The 20929-nt window shown below is 39.2% G+C and overlaps 7 non-coding genes across 7 annotated transcripts; all 7 read right to left on the reverse strand.

Annotated features, from left to right (window-relative positions):
- Positions 1 to 2679: 2679 nt before the first annotated feature.
- TRNAR-UCG (transfer RNA arginine (anticodon UCG)) lies at positions 2680 to 2752 on the reverse strand. The gene has a single exon. It is a non-coding gene; the product is annotated as a tRNA-Arg (tRNA).
- A 3581-nt stretch (positions 2753 to 6333) lies between these two features.
- TRNAR-UCG (transfer RNA arginine (anticodon UCG)) lies at positions 6334 to 6406 on the reverse strand. Its single transcript has one exon. It is a non-coding gene; the product is annotated as a tRNA-Arg (tRNA).
- Positions 6407 to 9981: 3575 nt separating this feature from the next.
- On the reverse strand, positions 9982 to 10054 carry TRNAR-UCG (transfer RNA arginine (anticodon UCG)). The gene has a single exon. It is a non-coding gene; the product is annotated as a tRNA-Arg (tRNA).
- A 1751-nt stretch (positions 10055 to 11805) lies between these two features.
- TRNAR-UCG (transfer RNA arginine (anticodon UCG)) lies at positions 11806 to 11878 on the reverse strand. Its single transcript has one exon. It is a non-coding gene; the product is annotated as a tRNA-Arg (tRNA).
- A 1752-nt stretch (positions 11879 to 13630) lies between these two features.
- TRNAQ-UUG (transfer RNA glutamine (anticodon UUG)) lies at positions 13631 to 13703 on the reverse strand. The gene has a single exon. It is a non-coding gene; the product is annotated as a tRNA-Gln (tRNA).
- A 1752-nt stretch (positions 13704 to 15455) lies between these two features.
- On the reverse strand, positions 15456 to 15528 carry TRNAR-UCG (transfer RNA arginine (anticodon UCG)). The gene has a single exon. It is a non-coding gene; the product is annotated as a tRNA-Arg (tRNA).
- A 1751-nt stretch (positions 15529 to 17279) lies between these two features.
- On the reverse strand, positions 17280 to 17352 carry TRNAR-UCG (transfer RNA arginine (anticodon UCG)). Its single transcript has one exon. It is a non-coding gene; the product is annotated as a tRNA-Arg (tRNA).
- Between the last annotated feature and the right edge of the window lie 3577 nt (positions 17353 to 20929).

The raw sequence follows: 20929 nt of genomic DNA on the forward strand, positions 1-20929 counted from the left end.
GGAAAATAGCTTTAGATGCTTGGCATGTAGGGAAATTTTGTATATATCGAGGTGAATCCTATTATGACAATATTTTTGTAGGAGCGAGTGAGTGTAAACATACGTTTATCTTTAAGGCCAAATGGACATTCATGATGAACGGACTTGACCCTGTCATTCCAGGTGTATATTACATTTGTGGGTATAATGCCTATTATCGTCTTCCAAAGGGATGGTGGGGGAGATGTTATTTGGGTATAGTGTTCCCAAAGGTTTATCAACTGGATGACCTATCGATGATTCAAAAGACATCTGGATCCCATCGTATCCAGAAAAGAGAGACCGCAGCTGCTGTGGTAGGAGATATATTTGGAGCCATGATTCCTTCACTGGGAGTTGTGCTGAATTCCATCAAAATAAGAAAGTTGTCTACTATAGTGGATAACATGTTGACAAAGTTTTCAGGTGCTATAATCCTGATAGATGCTGAACTTGCAGCAGAAAGAGCTATGACTCTTCAAAACAGGCTTGCTTTAGACATTCTTTTAGCAAAGGATGGCGGTGTTTGCAAAATGCTTGGTGCGCGCCACTGTTGTACTTATATTCCAGTCAATAGTGTGAAAATTAAAACTATGCTTGCTAATCTAACAAAAGAGAGTGCAGATTTGAAGGAATTGAAAGAACCAGGAGTGTGGGAGAAGGTTGGAAAAGGTATTGTTTCAGTGGGACATTGGATTGGGGGAATTTGGAATGGAATATTACTGAAAATAATAGAAGGAATATTAATAGTAATAATTTGCATATTTGGAATTTGGGGAATAAAAAGGGGAATAATAATGATTATGGAAAGAATTAGAAGAAGAAAGGAAGAGAAAATTATGAAAAGAATGGCAGAAGAATACAAAGCGCAAACTAGGGGAACTAAAAGGAAAAGAGAACTGACAGAATTTTAATGGAATAAAATTTGTGGGCATGATTTGGTGTGATGACAAGTAGTCATCAGAGGAGGGATTGATGAAGCAGAAAATGAAGGTTTTACATTTATTAACACGTAAACGTAGTGTGAAATAATCATGTGTGACTTTAACCGAACTAATAAAGATTTTACGGGGACAAAATGTGCCCTCAGAGTAGTTTGCCAACATTTATAAGCGTGCTTTATATGACGTGGTGTATTAGAATTGCACTAATCCGACATAATCGTAAACGTGTGCTATGATTTGCTTGTTTGAAATGTTTTAGCTTAGCATTACTTTAGTGGAGGCTTTGGCCTAGTGGCCTGGTCTCACGGTTTAGATGCTCGTATTTTTCCAATGTGCTAATAAACGTGTATTTCTGCTTGAAGCTGTACTTTTCCACTGAGATCGTTCACATGCTTATCTTAAGGTTTCGTGCCAGCCTGGCATATTTTCTCTTTACTCCAAGGTCGATCTGCAGGTGCGGACAATGGAAGCTCTGAAAGTGAGTTAATTGGTATAAAATGTTGCAACTTGCGTACCCATCTCCAAGGATAATGTATGCTTAAGTAAAAGCTTGAGAACTGTCGTTTTTGATTGGACAATTTGAAGCTAACCTATGAACCCTCCAATGGAAGACCCTACTGGATTCGAACTGTTGTCTATTTAAACCAGGTGCACGAGAAGGAAGTAGCCATTACAGCTATTATCAGCCATTACCAGCTATTGCCCGACATCGCGTCATTCCGTAGCTATTATGGCCCACTTTGCTGCGACGCCATTTTGAAAGATACTCTGATGCTTTCTCTAATCGAGAGAAAGAGACTTTAAATGATTCTTGCCCTAGAGACTTTAACTCTGATCCCTTTACATGAAGTAGTAGTTTTATTTTGCCGCCGTGAGGCAATTGCCCCGTCCACCCCTGCCCCTTAGTCCCGTCCCATGCTGATCGAAACGGTACCCATGCAGATCGAGAAACGGTACCTGTGAGACGAAGACTTCCTTGTATGCTGATCGTAATTGGTAAATATGAAAGGAAATTGTACAATTGCATTGTGTTTCCTTTAGGTAACCAACTGCTGATTTTGATAAGAGCCCTAGTTAGGAGTTTTTCTAAATTAATGTTGTTAATTGTTTTTGAATGAAGTCCCACATGCCGATGCTAATTTGAGGTTAGAAGAGGATTCCTTTTGTCGCACGATGCAATTTGAGATCTTGTTATGCTGACTAAATGTATGCAATTAGCTCGTTACAGATTATAGTTTTAGTGATTTGCATTGCTATTATTGAATGCCTTGTTATTCAAATGCTGCATAGATTGCACCTGTTTCGCCGTTATGGACAGCTATTAATGTCCATATATGTTTATCATTTGGTGTTGAGACACATCTATATTGTGCTAGCTTTGTTAATATAGGGAAATAAAATTCACTAACTTTGAATAAACTGGTGTGGTTATTCCTGACTGAAAGGTCAGGGTTCGCCGAAATGTATTCTGGATTAATTGTCAAGTGTTATGTTGATCAAGGTATTGCTTATGTTCGTTATTAATTATTGATTTAAGGAAGTTGACCGATATAGAGTACAGAGAGTCCCACTTAGTCAAAAGATTCATCGGCCTAAAGAGCGTCCGAGCACAGGTAAAATTATTAGTACGGACCGCTCTATCAAGAGTGAAAGGAGTATTGTAAGAGTGTTTCCAGTTTGTATGTAAAGATAAGTTGGGTGCTGTGAGAAAAAGACTCAACCATGAAGGGACTCGAACCCTCAATCTTCTGATCCGAAGTCAGACGCCTTATCCATTAGGCCACATGGTCACTGACAGCAACATGTTTGGGTGTTTAGGGTTAGGTGGTATGAATGTATGTGGAACATATCAATTACAGGTGCGCAGGACAGGATCCCATACCGTTCTTCATCTTCTTTCCATCAAAGGAGTTTTTTCAAACAATATCTAGATTATTTCCAAAGTTTCATATCTTATGCTGTGCTTTTTTGCTGTTAATCCTCCTTTCTTCTTTGATTGAATACTCTGTTTTATGCTGCAATGGTATTTTTGGATTATTTGAAAAGAGAATGAAACTTCTTTGACAGTAGTTCAGACTTCCCATTTCTTGAGTTGCTAATTTGCTCCCTGAATTAGCTTATACAAGTGACATGAACAGGGCCTTGACCTAAGCACGTACCTGAAAGCCTGTCACCACCTCTAGATATAAAATTCACAGCAGCTCAAAACATTCATTTTGAAAGAGAATATTTCAAGTGAGTCCAAGTTTAATTTCAATAAAGAAAGCTGTATAAAATGACACGCTGCACATTTGGGTAACCAGCATGACTCTTTTCAGTGAAGAAGTGGAATGGTTCTGTTGCAATATACTATCACCCTGGCAAGCCGCTACGAGGAAGAGTAAACAATATGATTAGGTTTCAGCAAAAATGTATTAGTTCAGGGTGTGCACCTCAGATAGACTTAAACTTACACACCCTGGTCTGTGAGAGTAGTGCCCTATCCATTGCGGCATTGAGGGTAATCTGCAAGACAGAGTTCCAAAATCATCCTTTCATCTCAGTTCATGGCCACATACAGTATTTCTGCAGTCATTCGTTTCACTTTTCTGTCTTTAATTAAACTGACCATTTTAAACCTCTGGCACCCACCACTTCAATCTTACAGTTTTTGTGCTATCATAGGGCCTTGGAACTTTTGGCAAGTGGACAGAAGCAGTCAGAGAACCACATCACAATACATACTCCTTTGCCTGATACCTTTCACAACAAACTGCTCTTGGAAAAAGACGTTAACCGGTCCTTGCTCTCAGACAGACACAGAAAGCCTATCACCACCTCTACGAACATATTTCAATCAAACCAATATATATCATTCAACAATTATGCCTCTGTATCAATATAACTACAACTCGAGACAGAAAGGAATTTAAAAAACAATCTGCCCATTTGAATAACCAGCAGAGTTTTAAGGACGTACAAATTGGAATGTGACAATTTCAGAGTTCCTTATTCATAAGAAGTCTGTGAGATAGTATCTCAGAAAGATCTCAAGTTTATAGCAAAAATGGTTGTAAGGGTGATTTATACCACACAATTGCAACTAGGTGCCTCAATCTGCAAGAGACCAGTCCTTGACAGATTACACAATTGGGGCAACAGCAAAGGCAGCAATTGTGTCAATCCTTTATGATTCTTCTCCAGTACTATATTTTTTCTGAGGGACAATTTGCATTATTCCTGGAGAAAATCATAGAGTTTCTACGCATGCATAGTTTCTGCTTTCTACACGCACACACTCCCTGCACTGCATCTACCCACAGTTCTGTTAAGAATGATTGTGCCATGTCATATTGTTGTATACGTATTGCATATCCGTGGCATTTATTAAGAGGTACTTTGGTATGGCAGAAGGACAGAAAAGTAGCAATGCTGAAGGCATAACGTGACTGATTTTGCAGTTTGTATTGGGCTTTCTTAATGAGTGAGAGTGAAAGGAGTATTGTAAGAGTGTGTTTCCAGTTTTTATGTAAAGATAAGTTGGGTGCTGTGAGAAAAAGACTTATCCATGAAGGGACTCGAACCCTCAATCTTCTGATCCGAAGTCAGAGGCCTTATCCATTAGGCCACATGGTCACTGACTGCAATATGTTTGGGTGTTTAGGGTTAGGTGGTATGAATGGATGTGGAACATATCAATTACAGGTGTGCAGGACAGGATCCCATACCGTTCTTCATCTTCTTTCCATCAAAGGAGTTTTTTCAAACAATATCTAGATAATTTCCAAAGTTTCATATCTTATGCTGTGCTTTTTTGCCGTTAATCCTCCTTTCTTCTTTGATTGAATACTCTGTTTTATGCTGCAATGGTATTTTTGGATTATTTGAAAAGAGAATGAAACTGCTTTGACAGTAGTTCAGACTTCCCATTTCTTGACTTGCTAATTTTCTCCCTGAATTAGCTTATACTGTACAAGTGACATGAACAGGGCCTTGACCTAAGCACGTACCTGAAAGCCGTCACCACCTCTAGATATAAAATTCACAGCAGCTCAAAACATTCATTTTGAAAGAGAATATTTCAAGTGAGTCCAAGTTTAATTTCAATAAAGAAAGCTGTATAAAATGACACGCTGCACATTTGGGTAACCAGCATGACTCTTTTCAGTGAAGAAGTGGAATGGTTCTGTTGCAATATACTATCACCCTGGCAAGCTGCTACGAGGAAGAGTAAACAATATGATTAGGTTTCAGCAAAAATGTATTAGTTCAGGGTGTGCACCTCAGATAGACTTAAACTTACACACCTTGGTCTGTGAGAGTAGGGCCCTATCCATTGCGGCATTGAGTGTAATCTGCAAGACAGAGTTCCAAAATCATCCTTTCATCTCAGTTCATGGCCACATACAGTATTTCTGCAGTCATTCGTTTCACTTTTCTGTCTTTAATTAAACTGACCATTTTAAACCTCCGGCACCCACCACTTCATTCTTACCGTTTTTGTGCTTTCATAGGGCCTTGGAACTTTTGGCAAGTGGACAGTAGCAGTCAGAGAACCACATCACAATACATACTCCTTTGCCTGATACCTTTCACAACAAATTGCTCTTGGAAAAAGACGTTAACCGGTCCTTGCTCTCAGACAGACACAGAAAGCCTATCACCACCTCTACGAACATATTTCAATCAAACCAATATATATCATTCAACAATTATGCCTCTGTATCAATATAACTACAACTCGAGACAGAAAGGAATTTAAAAAACAATCTGCCCATTTGAATAACCAGCAGAGTTTTAAGGACGTACAAATTGGAATGTGACAATTTCAGAGTTCCTCATTCATAAGAAGTCTGTGAGATAGTATCTCAGAAAGAACTCAAGTTTATAGCAAAAATGGTTGTAAGGGTGATTTTTACCACACAATTGCAACTAGGTGCCTCAATCTGCAAGAGACCAGTCCTTGACAGATTACACAACTGGGGCAACAGCAAAGGCAGCAATTGTGTCAATCCTTTATGATTCTTCTCTAGTACTATACTTTTTCAGAGGGACAATTTGCATTATTCCTGGAGAAAATCATAGAGCTTCTACCCATGCATAGTTTCTGCTTTCTGCACGCACACACTCCCTGCACTGAATCTACCCACAGTTCTGTTCAGAATGATTGTGCCATGTCATATTGTTGTATACGTATTGCATATCCGTGGCATTTATGAAGAGGTACTTTGGTATGGCAGAAAGACAGAAAAGTAGCAATGCGGAAGGCATAACGTGACTGATTGTGCAGTTTGCATTGGGCTTTCTTAATGAGTGAGAGTGAAAGGAGTATTGTAAGAGTGTGTTTCCAGTTTGTATGTAAAGATAAGGTGGGTGCTGTGAGAAAAAGACTCAACCATGAAGGGACTCGAACCCTCAATCTTCTGATCCGAAGTCAGACGCCTTATCCATTAGGCCACATGGTCACTGACATCAACATGTTTGGGTGTTTAGGGTTAGGTGGTATGAATGGATGTGGAACATATCAATTACAGGTGCGCAGGACAGGATCCCATACCGTTCTTCATCTTCTTTCCATCAAAGGAGTTTTTTCAAACAATATCTAGATAATTTCCAAAGTTTCATATCTTATGCTGTGCTTTTTTGCCGTTAATCCTCCTTTCTTCTTTTATTGAATACTCTGTTTTATGCTGCAATGGTATTTTTGGATTATTTGAAAAGAGAATGAAACTGCTTTGACAGTAGTTCAGACTTCCCATTTCTTGACTTGCTAATTTGCTCCCTGAATTAGCTTATACAAGTGACATGAACAGGGCCTTGACCTAAGCACGTACCTGAAAGCCGGTCACCACCTCTAGAAATAAAATTCACAGCAGCTCAAACATTCATTTTGAAAGAGAATATTTCAAGTGAGTCCAAGTTTAATTTCAATAAAGAAAGCTGTATAAAATGACACGCTGCACATTTGGGTAACAAGCATGACTCTTTTCAGTGAAGAAGTGGAATGGTTCTGTGCAATATACTATCACCGTGGCAAGCTGCTACGAGGAAGAGTAAACAATATGATTAGGTTTCAACAAAAATGTATTAGTTCAGGGTGTGCACCTCAGAGAGACTTAAACTTACACACCCTGGTCTGTGAGAGTAGTGCCCTATCCATTGCGGCATTGAGTGTAATCTGCAAGACAGAGTTCCAAAATCATCCTTTCATCTCAGTTCATGGCCACATACAGTATTTCTGCAGTCATTCGTTTCCCTTTTCTGTCTTTAATTAAACTGACCATTTTAAACCTCCGGCACCCACCACTTCAATCTTACCGTTTTTGTGCTTTCATAGGGCCTTGGAACTTTTGGCATGTGGACAGAAGCAGTCAGAGAACCACATCACAATACATACTCCTTTGCCTGATACCTTTCACAACAAATTGCTCTTGGAAAAAGACGTTAACCGGTCCTTGCTCTCAGACAGACACAGAAAGCCTATCACCACCTCTACGAACATATTTCAATCAAACCAATATATATCATTCAACAATTATGCCTCTGTATCAATATAACTACAACTCGAGACAGAAAGGAATTTAAAAAACAATCTGCCCATTTGAATAACCAGCAGAGTTTTAAGGACGTACAAATTGGAATGTGACAATTTCAGAGTTCCTTATTCATAAGAAGTCTGTGAGATAGTATCTCAGAAAGATCTCAAGTTTATAGCAAAAATGGTTGTAAGGGTGATTTATACCACACAATTGCAACTAGGTGCCTCAATCTGCAAGAGACCAGTCCTTGACAGATTACACAATGGGGGCAACAGCAAAGGCAGCAATTGTGTCAATCCTTTATGATTCTTCTCCAGTACTATATTTTTTCTGAGGGACAATTTGCATTATTCCTGGAGAAAATCATAGAGTTTCTACGCATGCATAGTTTCTGCTTTCTACACGCACACACTCCCTGCACTGCATCTACCCACAGTTCTGTTAAGAATGATTGTGCCGTGTCATATTGTTGCATACGTATTGCATATCCGTGGCATTTATGAAGAGGTACTTTGGTATGGCAGAAAGACCGAAAAGAAGCAATGCTGAAGGCATAACGTGACTGATTGTGCAGTTTGTATTGAGCTTTCTTAATGAGTGAGAGTGAAAGGAGTATTGTAAGAGTGTGCCTCCAGTTTGTATGTAAAGATAAGTTGGGTGCTGTGAGAAAAAGACTCAACCACGAAGAGACTCGAACCCTCAATCTTCTGATCCGAAGTCAGACGCCTGATCCATTAGGCCACATGGTCACTGACTGCAATATGTTTGGGTGTTTAGGGTTAGGTGGTATGAATGGATGTGGAACATATCAATTACAGGTGCGCAGGACAGGATCCCATACCGTTCTTCATCTTCTTTCCATCAAAGGAGTTTTTTCAAACAATATCTAGATAATTTCCAAAGTTTCATATCTTATGATGTGCTTTTTTGCCGTTAATCCTCCTTTCTTCTTTTATTGAATACTCTGTTTTATGCTGCAATGGTATTTTTGGATTATTTGAAAAGAGAATGAAACTGCTTTCACAGTAGTTCAGACTTCCCATTTCTTGACTTGCTAATTTGCTCCCTGAATTAGCTTATACAAGTGACATGAACAGGGCCTTGACCTAAGCACGTACCTGAAAGCCTGTCACCACCTCTAGATATAAAATTCACAGCAGCTCAAAACATTCATTTTGAAAGAGAATATTTCAAGTGAGTCCAAGTTTAATTTCAATAAAGAAAGCTGTATAAAATGACACGCTGCACATTTGGGTAACCAGCATGACTCTTTTCAGTGAATAAGTGGAATGGTTCTGTTGCAATATACTATCACCCTGGCAAGCTGCTACGAGGAAGAGTAAACAATATGATTAGGTTTCAGCAAAAATGTATTAGTTCAGGGTGTGCACCTCAGATAGACTTAAACTTACACACCCTGGTCTGTGAGAGTAGTGCCCTATCCATTGCGGCATTGAGGGTAATCTGCAAGACAGAGTTCCAAAATCATCCTTTCATCTCAGTTCATGGTCACATACAGTATTTCTGCAGTCATTCGTTTCACTTTTCTGTCTTTAATTAAACTGACCATTTTAAACCTCCGGCACCCACCACTTCAATCTTACCGTTTTTGTGCTATCATAGGGCCTTGGAACTTTTGGCAAGTGGACAGAAGCAGTCAGAGAACCACATCACAATACATACTCCTTTGCCTGATACCTTTCACAACAAACTGCTCTTGGAAAAATACGTTAACCGGTCCTTGCTCTCAGACAGACACAGAAAGCCTAACACCACCTCTGCGAACATATTTCAATCAAACCAATATATATCATACAACAATTATGCCTATGTATCAATATAACTTCAACTCGAGACAGAAAGGAATTTAAAAAACAATCTGCCCATTTGAATAACCAGCAGAGTTTTAAGGACGTACAAATTGGAATGTGACAATTTCAGAGTTCCTCATTCATAAGAAGTCTGTGAGATAGTACCTCAGAAAGATCTCAAGTTTATAGCAAAAATGGTTGTAAGGGTGATTTTTACCACACAATTGCAACTAGGTGCCTCAATCTGCAAGAGACCAGTCCTTGACAGATTACACAACTGGGGCAACAGCAAAGGCAGCAATTGTGTCAATCCTTTATGATTCTTCTCTAGTACTATACTTTTTCTGAGGGACAATTTGCATTATTCCTGGAGAAAATCATAGAGCTTCTACCCATGCATAGTTTCTGCTTTCTGCACGCACACGCTCCCTGCACTGAATCTACCCACAGTTCTGTTCAGAATGATTGTGCCATGTCATATTGTTGTATACGTATTGCATATCCGTGGCATTTATGAAGAGGTACTTTGGTATGGCAGAAAGACAGAAAAGTAGCAATGCGGAAGGCATAACGTGACTGATTATGCAGTTTGCATTGGGCTTTCTTAATGAGTTAGAGTGAAAGGAGTATTGTAAGAGTGTGTTTCCAGTTTGTATGTAAAGATAAGTTGGGTGCTGTGAGAAAAAGACTCAACCATGAAGGGACTCGAACCCTCTATCTTCTGATCCGAAGTCAGACGCCTTATCCATTAGGCCACATGGTCACTGACTGCAACATGTTTGGGTGTTTAGGGTTAGGTGGTATGAATGGATGTGGAACATATCAATTACAGGTGCGCAGGACAGGATCCCATACCGTTCTTCATCTTCTTTCTATCAAAGGAGTTTTTTCAAACAATATCTAGATAATTTCCAAAGTTTCATATCTTATGCTGTGCTTTTTTGCCGTTAATCCTCCTTTCTTCTTTTATTGAATACTCTGTTTTATGCTGCAATGGTATTTTTGGATTATTTGAAAAGAGAATGAAACTGCTTTGACAGCAGTTCAGACTTCCCATTTCTTGACTTGCTAATTTGCTCCCTGAATTAGCTTATACGAGTGACATGAACAGGGCCTTGACCTAAGCACGTACCTGAAAGCCTGTCACCACCTCTAGAAATAAAATTCACAGCAGCTCAAACATTCATTTTGAAAGAGAATATTTCAAGTGAGTCCAAGTTTAATTTCAATAAAGAAAGCTGTATAAAATGACACGCTGCACATTTGGGTAACCAGCATGACTCTTTTCAGTGAAGAAGTGGAATGGTTCTGTTGCAATATACTATCACCCTGGCAAGCTGCTACGAGGAAGAGTAAACAATATGATTAGGTTTCAGCAAAAATGTATTAGTTCAGGGTGTGCACCTCAGATAGACTTAAACTTACACACCCTTGTCTGTGAGAGTAGTGCCCTATCCATTGCAGCATTGAGGGTAATCTGCAAGACAGAGTTCCAAAATCATCCTTTCATCTCAGTTCATGGCCACATACAGTATTTCTGCAGTCATTCGTTTCACTTTTCTGTCTTTAATTAAACTGACCATTTTAAACCTCCGGCACCCACCACTTCAATCTTACCGTTTTTGTGCTTTCATAGGGCCTTGGAACTTTTGGCAAGTGGACAGAAGCAGTCAGAGAACCACATCACAATACATACTCCTTTGCCTGATACCTTTCACAACAAATTGCTCTTGGAAAAAGACTTTAACCGGTCCTTGCTCTCAGACAGACACAGAAATCCTATCACCACCTCTACGAACATATTTCAATCAAACCAATATATATCATTCAACAATTATGCCTCTGTATCAATATAACTACAACTCGAGACAGAAAGGAATTTAAAAAACAATCTGCCCATTTGAATAACCAGCAGAGTTTTAAGGATGTACAAATTGGAATGTGACAATTTCAGAGTTCCTTATTCATAAGAAGTCTGTGAGATAGTATCTCAGAAAGATCTCAAGTTTATAGCAAAAATGGTTGTAAGGGTGATTTTTACCACACAATTGCAACTAGGTGCATCAATCTGCAAGAGACCAGTCCTTGACAGATTACACAACTGGGGCAACAGCAAAGGCAGCAATTGTGTCAATCCTTTAGGATTCTTCTCTAGTACTATACTTTTTCTGAGGGACAATTTGCATTATTCCTGGAGAAAATCATAGAGCTTCTACCCATGCATAGTTTCTGCTTTCTGCACGCACACACTTCATGCACTGAATCTACCCACAGTTCTGTTCAGAATGATTGTGCCATGTCATATTGTTGTATACGTATTGCATATCCAAGGTATTTATGAAGAGGTACTTTGGTATGGCAGAAAGACTGAAAAGTAGCAATGCTGAAGGCATAACGTGACTGATTGTGCAGTTTGCATTGGGCTTTCTTAATGAGTGAGAGTGAAAGGAGTATTGTAAGAGTGTGTTTCCAGTTTTTATGTAAAGATAAGTTGGGTGCTGTGAGAAAAAGACTCAACCATGAAGGGACTCGAACCCTCAATCTTCTGATCCGAAGTCAGAGGCCTTATCCATTAGGCCACATGGTCACTGACTGCAATATGTTTGGGTGTTTAGGGTTAGGTGGTATGAATGGATGTGGAACATATCAATTACAGGTGTGCAGGACAGGATCCCATACCGTTCTTCATCTTCTTTCCATCAAAGGAGTTTTTTCAAACAATATCTAGATAATTTCCAAAGTTTCATATCTTATGCTGTGCTTTTTTGCTGTTAATCCTCCTTTCTTCTTTGATTGAATACTCTGTTTTATGCTGCAATGGTATTTTTGGATTATTTGAAAAGAGAATGAAACTTCTTTGACAGTAGTTCAGACTTCCCATTTCTTGACTTGCTAATTTGCTCCCTGAATTAGCTTATACAAGTGACATGAACAGGGCCTTGACCTAAGCACGTACCTGAAAGCCTGTCACCACCTCTAGATATAAAATTCACAGCAGCTCAAAACATTCATTTTGAAAGAGAATATTTCAAGTGAGTCCAAGTTTAATTTCAATAAAGAAAGCTGTATAAAATGACACGCTGCACATTTGGGTAACCAGCATGACTCTTTTCAGTGAAGAAGTGGAATGGTTCTGTTGCAATATACTATCACCCTGGCAAGCTGCTACGAGGAAGAGTAAACAATATGATTAGGTTTCAGCAAAAATGTATTAGTTCAGGGTGTGCACCTCAGATAGACTTAAACTTACACACCCTGGTCTGTGAGAGTAGTGCCCTATCCATTGCGGCATTGAGGGTAATCTGCAAGACAGAGTTCCAAAATCATCCTTTCATCTCAGTTCATGGCCACATACAGTATTTCTGCAGTCATTCGTTTCACTTTTCTGTCTTTAATTAAACTGACCATTTTAAACCTCTGGCACCCACCACTTCAATCTTACAGTTTTTGTGCTATCATAGGGCCTTGGAACTTTTGGCAAGTGGACAGAAGCAGTCAGAGAACCACATCACAATACATACTCCTTTGCCTGATACCTTTCACAACAAACTGCTCTTGGAAAAAGACGTTAACCGGTCCTTGCTCTCAGACAGACACAGAAAGCCTATCACCACCTCTACGAACATATTTCAATCAAACCAATATATATCATTAAACAATTATGCCTCTGTATCAATATAACTACAACTCGAGACAGAAAGGAATTTAAAAAACAATCTGCCCATTTGAATAACCAGCAGAGTTTTAAGGACGTACAAATTGAAATGTGACAATTTCAGAGTTCCTCATTCATAAGAAGTCTGTGAGATAGTATCTCAGAAAGATCTCAAGTTTATAGCAAAAATGGTTGTAAGGGTGATTTTTACCACACAATTGCAACTAGGTGCCTCAATCTGCAAGAGACCAGTCCTTGACAGATTACACAACTGGGGCAACAGCAAAGGCAGCAATTGTGTCAATCCTTTATGATTCTTCTCTAGTACTATACTTTTTCAGAGGGACAATTTGCATTATTCCTGGAGAAAATCATAGAGCTTCTACCCATGCATAGTTTCTGCTTTCTGCACGCACACACTCCCTGCACTGAATCTACCCACAGTTCTGTTCAGAATGATTGTGCCATGTCATATTGTTGTATACGTATTGCATATCCGTGGCATTTATGAAGAGGTACTTTGGTATGGCAGAAAGACAGAAAAGTAGCAATGCGGAAGGCATAACGTGACTGATTGTGCAGTTTGCATTGGGCTTTCTTAATGAGTGAGAGTGAAAGGAGTATTGTAAGAGTGTGTTTCCAGTTTGTATGTAAAGATAAGTTGAGTGCTGTGAGAAACAGACTCAACCATGAAGGGACTCGAACCCTCAGTCTTCTGATCCAAACTCAGACGCCTTATCCATTAGGCCACATGGTCACTGACATCAACATGTTAGGGTGTTTAGGGTTAGGTGGTATGAATGGATGTGGAACATATCAATTTACAGGTGCGCAGGACAGGATCCCATACCGTTCTTCATCTTCTTTCCATCAAAGGAGTTTTTTCAAACAATATCTAGATAATTTCCAAAGTTTTATATCTTATGCTGTGCTTTTTTGCCGTTAATCCTCCTTTCTTCTTTTATTGAATACTCTGTTTTATGCTGCAATGGTATTTTTGGATTATTTGAAAAGAGAATGAAACTGCTTTGACAGTAGTTCAGACTTCCCATTTCTTGACTTGCTAATTTGCTCCCTGAATTAGCTTATACAAGTGACATGAACAGGGCCTTGACCTAAGCACGTACCTGAAAGCCGGTCACCACCTCTAGAAATAAAATTCACAGCAGCTCAAACATTCATTTTGAAAGAGAATATTTCAAGTGAGTCCAAGTTTAATTTCAATAAAGAAAGCTGTATAAAATGACACGCTGCACATTTGGGTAACCAGCATGACTCTTTTCAGTGAAGAAGTGGAATGGTTCTGTTGCAATATACTATCACCCTGGCAAGCTGCTACGAGGAAGAGTAAACAATATGATTAGGTTTCAGCAAAAATGTATTAGTTCAGGGTGTGCACCTCAGATAGACTTAAACTTACACATCCTTGTCTGTGAGAGTAGTGCCCTATCCATTGCGGCATTGAGGGTAATCTGCAAGACAGAGTTCCAAAATCATCCTTTCATCTCAGTTCATGGCCACATACAGTATTTCTGCAGTCTTTCATTTCACTTTTCTGTCTTTAATTAAACTGACCATTTTAAACCTCCGGCACCCACCACTTCAATCTTACAGTTTTTGTGCTATCATAGGGCCTTGGAACTTTTGGCAAGTGGACAGAAGCAGTCAGAGAACCACATCACAATACATACTCTTTTGCCTGATACCTTTCACAACAAACTGCTCTTGGAAAAAGACGTTAACCGGTCCTTGCTCTCAGACAGACACAGAAAGCCTATCACCACCTCTACGAACATATTTCAATCAAACCACTATATATCATTCAACAATTATGCCTCTGTATCAATATAACTACAACTCGAGACAGAAAGGAATTTAAAAAACAATCTGCCCATTTGAATAACCAGCATAGTTTTAAGGACGTACAAATTGGAATGTGATAATTTCAGAGTTCCTCATTCATAAGAAGTCTGTGAGCTAGTATCTCAGAAAGATCTCAAGTTTATAGCAAAAATGGTTGTAAGGGTGATTTTTAGCACACAATTGCAACTAGGTGCATCAATCTGCAAGAGACCAGTCCTTGACAGATTACACAACTGGGGCAACAGCAAAGGCAGCAATTGTGTCAATCCTTTATGATTCTTCTCTAGTACTATACTTTTTCTGAGGGACAATTTGCATTATTCCTGGAGAAAATCATAGAGCTTCTACCCATGCATAGTTTCTGCTTTCTGCACGCACACACTCCCTGCACTGAATCTACCCACAGTTCTGTTCAGAATGATTGTGCCATGTCATATTGTTGTATACGTATTGCATATCCGTGGCATTTATGAAGAGGTACTTTGGTATGGCAGAAAGACAGAAAAGTAGCAATGCGGAAGGCATAACGTGACTGATTATGCAGTTTGCATTGGGCTTTCTTAATGAGTTAGAGTGAAAGGAGTATTGTAAGAGTGTGTTTCCAGTTTGTATGTAAAGATAAGTTGGGTGCTGTGAGAAAAAGACTCAACCATGAAGGGACTCGAACCCTCTATCTTCTGATCCGAAGTCAGACGCCTTATCCATTAGGCCACATGGTCACTGACTGCAACATATTTGGGTGTTTAGGGTTAGGTGGTATGAATGGATGTGGAACATATCAATTACAGGTGCGCAGGACAGGATCCCATACCGTTCTTCATCTTCTTTCCATCAAAGGAGTTTTTTCAAACAATATCTAGATAATTTCCAAAGTTTCATATCTTATGCTGTGCTTTTTTGCCGTTAATCCTCCTTTCTTCTTTTATTGAATACTCTGTTTTATGCTGCAATGGTATTTTTGGATTATTTGAAAAGAGAATGAAACTGCTTTGACAGCAGTTCAGACTTCCCATTTCTTGACTTGCTAATTTGCTCCCTGAATTAGCTTATACAAGTGACATGAACAGGGCCTTGACCTAAGCACGTACCTGAAAGCCTGTCACCACCTCTAGAAATAAAATTCACAGCAGCTCAAACATTCATTTTGAAAGAGAATATTTCAAGTGAGTCCAAGTTTAATTTCAATAAAGAAAGCTGTATAAAATGACACGCTGCACATTTGGGTAACCAGCATGACTCTTTTCAGTGAAGAAGTGGAATGGTTCTGTTGCAATATACTATCACCCTGGCAAGCTGCTACGAGGAAGAGTAAACAATATGATTAGGTTTCAGCAAAAATGTATTAGTTCAGGGTGTGCACCTCAGATAGACTTAAACTTACACACCCTTGTCTGTGAGAGTAGTGCCCTATCCATTGCAGCATTGAGGGTAATCTGCAAGACAGAGTTCCAAAATCATCCTTTCATCTCAGTTCATGGCCACATACAGTATTTCTGCAGTCATTCATTTCACTTTTCTGTCTTTAATTAAACTGACCATTTTAAACCTCCGGCACCCACCACTTCAATCTTACAGTTTTTGTGCTATCATAGGGCCTTGGAACTTTTGGCAAGTGGATAGAAGCAGTCACAGAACCACATCACAATACATACTCCTTTGCCTGATACCTTTCACAACAAACTGCTCTTGGAAAAAGACGTTAACCGGTCCTTGCTCTCAGACAGACACAGAAAGCCTATCACCACCTCTACGAACATATTTCAATCAAACCAATATATATCATTCAACAATTATGCCTCTGTATCAATATAACTACAACTCGAGACAGAAAGGAATTTAAAAAACAATCTGCCCATTTGAATAACCAGCAGAGTTTTAAGGACGTACAAATTGAAATGTGACAATTTCAGAGTTCCTCATTCATAAGAAGTCTGTGAGATAGTATCTCAGAAAGATCTCAAGTTTATAGCAAAAATGGTTGTAAGGGTGATTTTTACCACACAATTGCAACTAGGTGCCTCAATCTGCAAGAGACCAGTCCTTGACAGATTACACAACTGGGGCAACAGCAAAGGCAGCAATTGTGTCAATCCTTTATGATTCTTCTCTAGTACTATACTTTTTCAGAGGGACAATTTGCATTATTCCTGGAGAAAATCATAGAGCTTCTACCCATGCATAGTTTCTGCTTTCTGCACGCACACACTCCCTGCACTGAATCTACCCACAGTTCTGTTCAGAATGATTGTGCCATGTCATATTGTTGTATACGTATTGCATATCCGTGGCATTTATGAAGAGGTACTTTGGTATGGCAGAAAGACTGAAAAGTAGCAATGCTGAAGGCATAACGTGACTGATTGTGCAGTTTGCATTGGGCTTTCTTAATGAGTGAGAGTGAAAGGAGTATTGTAAGAGTGTGTTTCCAGTTTTTATGTAAAGATAAGTTGGGTGCTGTGAGAAAAAGACTCAACCATGAAGGGACTCGAACCCTCAATCTTCTGATCCGAAGTCAGAGGCCTTATCCATTAGGCCACATGGTCACTGACTGCAATATGTTTGGGTGTTTAGGGTTAGGTGGTATGAATGGATGTGGAACATATCAATTACAGGTGTGCAGGACAGGATCCCATACCGTTCTTCATCTTCTTTCCATCAAAGGAGTTTTTTCAAACAATATCTAGATAATTTCCAAAGTTTCATATCTTATGCTGTGCTTTTTTGCTGTTAATCCTCCTTTCTTCTTTGATTGAATACTCTGTTTTATGCTGCAATGGTATTTTTGGATTATTTGAAAAGAGAATGAAACTTCTTTGACAGTAGTTCAGACTTCCCATTTCTTGACTTGCTAATTTGCTCCCTGAATTAGCTTATACAAGTGACATGAACAGGGCCTTGACCTAAGCACGTACCTGAAAGCCTGTCACCACCTCTAGATATAAAATTCACAGCAGCTCAAAACATTCATTTTGAAAGAGAATATTTCAAGTGAGTCCAAGTTTAATTTCAATAAAGAAAGCTGTATAAAATGACACGTTGCACATTTGGGTAACCAGCATGACTCTTTTCAGTGAAGAAGTGGAATGGTTCTGTTGCAATATACTATCACCCTGGCAAGCTGCTACGAGGAAGAGTAAACAATATGATTAGGTTTCAGCAAAAATGTATTAGTTCAGGGTGTGCACCTCAGATAGACTTAAACTTACACACCCTGGTCTGTGAGAGTAGTGCCCTATCCATTGCGGCATTGAGGGTAATCTGCAAGACAGAGTTCCAAAATCATCCTTTCATCTCAGTTCATGGCCACATACAGTATTTCTGCAGTCATTCGTTTCACTTTTCTGTCTTTAATTAAACTGACCATTTTAAACCTCTGGCACCCACCACTTCAATCTTACAGTTTTTGTGCTATCATAGGGCCTTGGAACTTTTGGCAAGTGGACAGAAGCAGTCAGAGAACCACATCACAATACATACTGCTTTGCCTGATACCTTTCACAACAAACTGCTCTTGGAAAAAGACGTTAACCGGTCCTTGCTCTCAGACAGTCATAGAAAGCCTATCACCACCTCTACGAACATATTTCAATCAAACCAATATATATCATTAAACAATTATGCCTCTGTATCAATATAACTACAACTCGAGACAGAAAGGAATTTAAAAAACAATCTGCCCATTTGAATAACCAGCAGAGTTTTAAGGACGTACAAATTGAAATGTGACAATTTCAGAGTTCCTCATTCATAAGAAGTCTGTGAGATAGTATCTCAGAAAGATCTCAAGTTTATAGCAAAAATGGTTGTAAGGGTGATTTTTACCACACAATTGCAACTAGGTGCCTCAATCTGCAAGAGACCAGTCCTTGACAGATTACACAACTGGGGCAACAGCAAAGGCAGCAATTGTGTCAATCCTTTATGATTCTTCTCTAGTACTATACTTTTTCAGAGGGACAATTTGCATTATTCCTGGAGAAAATCATAGAGCTTCTACCCATGCATAGTTTCTGCTTTCTGCACGCACACACTCCCTGCACTGAATCTACCCACAGTTCTGTTCAGAATGATTGTGCCATGTCATATTGTTGTATACGTATTGCATATCCGTGGCATTTATGAAGAGGTACTTTGGTATGGCAGAAAGACAGAAAAGTAGCAATGCGGAAGGCATAACGTGACTGATTGTGCAGTTTGCATTGGGCTTTCTTAATGAGTGAGAGTGAAAGGAGTATTGTAAGAGTGTGTTTCCAGTTTGTATGTAAAGATAAGTTGGGTGCTGTGAGAAACAGACTCAACCATGAAGGGACTCGAACCCTCAATCTTCTGATCCAAACTCAGAAGCCTTATCCATTAGGCCACATGGTCACTGACATCAACATGTTTGGGTGTTTAGGGTTAGGTGGTATGAATGGATGTGGAACATATCAATTTACAGGTGCGCAGAACAGGATCCCATACCGTTCTTCATCTTCTTTCCATCAAAGGAGTTTTTTCAAACAATATCTAGATAATTTCCAAAGTTTTATATCTTATGCTGTGCTTTTTTGCCGTTAATCCTCCTTTCTTCTTTTATTGAATACTCTGTTTTATGCTGCAATGGTATTTTTGGATTATTTGAAAAGAGAATGAAACTGCTTTGACAGTAGTTCAGACTTCCCATTTCTTGACTTGCTAATTTGCTCCCTGAATTAGCTTATACAAGTGACATGAACAGGGCCTTGACCTAAGCACGTACCTGAAAGCCGTCACCACCTCTAGATATAAAATTCACAGCAGCTCAAAACATTCATTTTGAAAGAGAATATTTCAAGTGAGTCCAAGTTTAATTTCAATAAAGAAAGCTGTATAAAATGACACGCTGCACATTTGGGTAACCAGCATGACTCTTTTCAGTGAAGAAGTGGAATGGTTCTGTTGCAATATACTATCACCCTGGCAAGCTGCTACGAGGAAGAGTAAACAATATGATTAGGTTTCAGCAAAAATGTATTAGTTCAGGGTGTGCACCTCAGATAGACTTAAACTTACACACCCTGGTCTGTGAGAGTAGTGCCCTATCCATTGCGGCATTGAGGGTAATCTGCAAGGCAGAGTTCCAAAATCATCCTTTCATCTCAGTTCATGGCCACATACAGTATTTCTGCAGTTATTCGTTTCACTTTTCTGTCTTTAATTAAACTGACCATTTTAAACCTCTGGCACCCACCACTTCAATCTTACAGTTTTTGTGCTATCATAGGGCCTTGGAACTTTTGGCAAGTGGACAGAAGCAGTCAGAGAACCACATCACAATACATACTCCTTTGCCTGATACCTTTCACAACAAACTGCTCTTGGAAAAAGACGTTAACCGGTCCTTGCTCTCAGACAGACACAGAAAGCCTATCACCACCTCTACGAACATATTTCAATCAAACCAATATATATCATTCAACAATTATGCCTCTGTATCAATATAACTACAACTCGAGACAAAAAGGAATTTAAAAAACAATCTGCCCATTTGAATAACCAGCAGAGTTTTAAGGACGTACAAATTGGAATGTGACAATTTCAGAGTTCCTCATTCATAAGAAGTCTGTGAGATAGTATCTCAGAAAGATCTCAAGTTTATAGCAAACATGGTTGTAAGGGTGATTTTTACCACACAATTGCAACTAGGTGCCTCAATCTGCAAGAGACCAGTCCTTGACAGATTACACAACTGGGGCAACAGCAAAGGCAGCAATTGTGTCAATCCTTTATGATTCTTCTCTAGTACTATACTTTTTCAGAGGGACAATTTGCATTATTCCTGGAGAAAATCATAGAGCTTCTACCCATGCATAGTTTCTGCTTTCTGCACGCACACACTCCCTGCACTGAATCTACCCACAGTTCTGTTCAGAATGATTGTGCCATGTCATATTGTTGTATACGTATTGCATATCCGTGGCATTTATGAAGAGGTACTTTGGTATGGCAGAAAGACAGAAAAGTAGCAATGCGGAAGGCATAACGTGACTGATTGTGCAGTTTGCATTGGGCTTTCTTAATGAGTGAGAGTGAAAGGAGTATTGTAAGAGTGTGTTTCCAGTTTGTATGTAAAGATAAGGTGGGTGCTGTGAGAAAAAGACT

Source organism: Pleurodeles waltl, chromosome 4_1 (assembly GCF_031143425.1).
Source record: "Pleurodeles waltl isolate 20211129_DDA chromosome 4_1, aPleWal1.hap1.20221129, whole genome shotgun sequence".
Taxonomy (NCBI): domain Eukaryota; kingdom Metazoa; phylum Chordata; class Amphibia; order Caudata; family Salamandridae; genus Pleurodeles; species Pleurodeles waltl.